Below are 3,152 nucleotides of genomic sequence, written 5' to 3' on the forward strand. Positions count from 1 at the left end.
TCATTAAACACCCAGAGTTGGACTCCCTGTGCTGACTGGAATGTGGACTTAAGTTCTGGCCATGCTCACCAAGTAGGGGTCAAATCTGTGGACTTCTGATTGGCCAAGAGCCACAGAACCACATGCCATTAACAATGAATGCCAGCACCCAGGTGACAACTTCCTACCAAGGCTCAGAGTAGTCAAGGGATTTATGATCACACAGCAAGCAAATCTCAAACTCAGACCTCCTGATTCCATTGCTCTTTCTACCACATTAGCAGCCATCACATATCCCAGATTTTCTGAGACATCCATATTTTGTACAACTTTATTCTATTAAATAAGTGGAATTTAAGGTGTGTGTGTGTGCAAAGTTGCTTCAGTAGTGTCCGACTCTTTGTGACCCTTTGGACATAGCCTGTCAGGCTCCTCTGTCCATGGGGATTCTTTAGGCAAGTATACTGGAGTGGGTTGCCATGCCCTCTCCTCCAGGGGATCTTCCCAACCCAGGGATCTAACCTGTGTCTTTTATGTCTCCTGCATTGGCAGGTGGGTTCTTTACCACTAACTCCACCTGGAAAGCCCTTAAGGTGTGACTACCAGTGATTAAAATTTTTAAAATTTATTTAGCTGTGCTGGGTCTCAGTTGCATCACATGGGATCTTCAATCTTCACTGAGGCACGTGGAATCTAGTTCCCTGACCAGGGATTGAACCTGGGTCTCCTGCATTGGGAGCACAGAGCCTTAGCCACTGGACCTCCAGGGAAGTCATTCTACCCGTGACTTTGATTTTGATTATTTTGTGAGACTTTTCAAATAAATGATTTATAGATAACGAAAGCATTTTTGCTCAGATCACATGCTCTAAGTGTGAGTTTGAAATGACTGACCTGGAGAGAAGCTTGCTAGGCTCACAGCAGCATTCTGAACAAGGAGCCAAATTGTGAGCTTTGTGCTTTGTGGCCTGGCTATCCTAGCCAGTGGGTGGTACAGAAATTAGGAATTCATCCAAAAGTCTGGATGTGAGTGTAGTAACCAATGAGGTTCTGAGTAACCAGCTCAGAATGATGCTGCCCAAGTGAGCTGCTCCATATTGGATAGCAATTCACTGAGCCAGTTGGAGGCTCGGTTCAGGGACAGAGAGAAGGGAGTAGGGAAAGTGGGTGGAGCTGGAGTATCTTCACTTAAGTTCCTGTGTGTCTTTTCAATAAACATCTAGATACAGTACAAGAATGGTCATGGCTAGGATGTCCTGGGAGCCACCCTGAATTCTGGACAAGTGAAAGATGGGAGTGGGGTGAGAGGGTCATTGTTCTTTTCTCTGAGCCCAATTCTTTTCTCTCTAGATTGAGACCCACTCAAACCAAGAGGAGACATTGATGATCTTATTGTCAGCTGATCCTAAGTCAAATGTGGTGGGGGTTGGATAGGGAGAAGTCAAGTGCTAGGCAGTATGAAGGGTAGGCAAAAGAGAAGTTGGTGCAGTCTAGGAACTGAAAGAAGTGAGATGAGGCTAGATTTCAGGGTGCAAATTGGAAAGTGTTAAAAACTGAAGCCTTTGTTGGCTTGATCAGGTTGGGGCCTGATCATAACTGGCCTTATAACAGAGTTTAGACTTTATCCCAATGGGATGTCACCAAAAATCTGAGGTAGGAGTGTAATATGATCTAGTTTATGTTTATTAAGGTTTCCAGATTTGAGAGTATATCTAAATACAGACTTGAGAGTAATTAGTTCTGTGGATGACAGCTGAAGCCCTGCAGTGTGTCTTGAGAGTCCCTTGGACAGCAAGGAGATCAAACCAGTCAATCCCAAAGGAAATCAACCCTGAATATTCATTGGAAGGACTGATACTGAAGCTGAAGCTCCAATGCTTTGGCCATCTGTTGTGAAGAGCCATCTCATTGGAAAAGACCCCGATGCTGGGAAAGATTGATGGCAGGAGGAGAAGGGGACAACAGAGGATGAGATGGTTGGATGACATCATCAATGCAATAGACAGGAGTCTGAACAAAATACGCTGGGAGATAGTGAAGGACAGGGAAGCCTGGAGTGCTGCAGTCCATGGGTTGCAAAGAGTCAAACACAACTGAGCAACTGAACATGTGTGTCTGAGCTGTCTAGAATGGTAGCTGTTAGCTACTCTGAGTGCTAGTATTGAGCTGATCTGAATTGGGATATGCTATTAGGGTAAAATGGATATAGATTCTGAGGACTAGTATGAATTAAAGCTATGAAATATCTCACTGTTAACTTTTATATTTAACATGATAAAATGGTGATGTATAGATATATTTGCATTAAACAAAAATATTACAGTATTAAGATTAATTTCATCTTTTTAACTTAAAAAACAGTTACTAGGAATTTTAAAATTACACAGGTGGCTTGTATTATATTTTCATTGGACATGGCTGACAAAGAATCCTAGAGGAAGAGGTCCATTTAAAGGGTTTTGGAAAATGTAGCACTAAGAGATGATAAAGGAATTGCTTTTGGAATTGTTTGGTTATAAGGAACAGAAACGCTTGAGTTGAGCTTAAAAAGAGAGGAATTTATTCAGAGAATTCAAAATATTTGAGAGAAACCAGGAGCTGAAAGTGCATCTGGGAGGAATTGGGACCCAGAATCCATTAAAGATCAATGCAAATGGCCTCACCGTTTGCTTATCTGTTTATCTGGGCTCATGTTGTCTTTTTCTCCCTGTGCAGCTGCTTTATTCCTTCTCTGCAACAGATTTTTTTCTGTTCTGCTTTTATCTGAGGCAGCCCACCCTCATGCTAACTTGCTTTCTTAGGACAAGACACAGAGATGAACCAGAACCTCCATGACCCAAATTCTAGCCCAGGAGGGAACATGTGATTAATGAGATTTGTATCCAGAGTGCTTTCTGGTCCAACCAATCATGATCAGAGGTACAAGGTCATGTTAACCATTAAGTTAACAGGTTCTGCGGAATGTAGACCCTTGAGGAAGGGGTGGATGAAGGACAGACAAAGTGATTGCTGTAGCCTTAACAGGAAAAAACCCAAAAGAGACTTAGAAGGAGCAGCCAGAGTGTGGGAGGGATTTGCAAGCACATGGCATCTCAGAATCCAAAGAGGAAGGCATGACCAATAGAATGAAATCTTTTGTGAGATCAAGTAAGATGAGGGATAACCAATGACCT

The sequence above is a fragment of the Bubalus bubalis genome, chromosome 5, assembly GCF_019923935.1.
Source record: "Bubalus bubalis isolate 160015118507 breed Murrah chromosome 5, NDDB_SH_1, whole genome shotgun sequence".
Classification (NCBI taxonomy): Eukaryota; Metazoa; Chordata; class Mammalia; order Artiodactyla; family Bovidae; genus Bubalus; species Bubalus bubalis.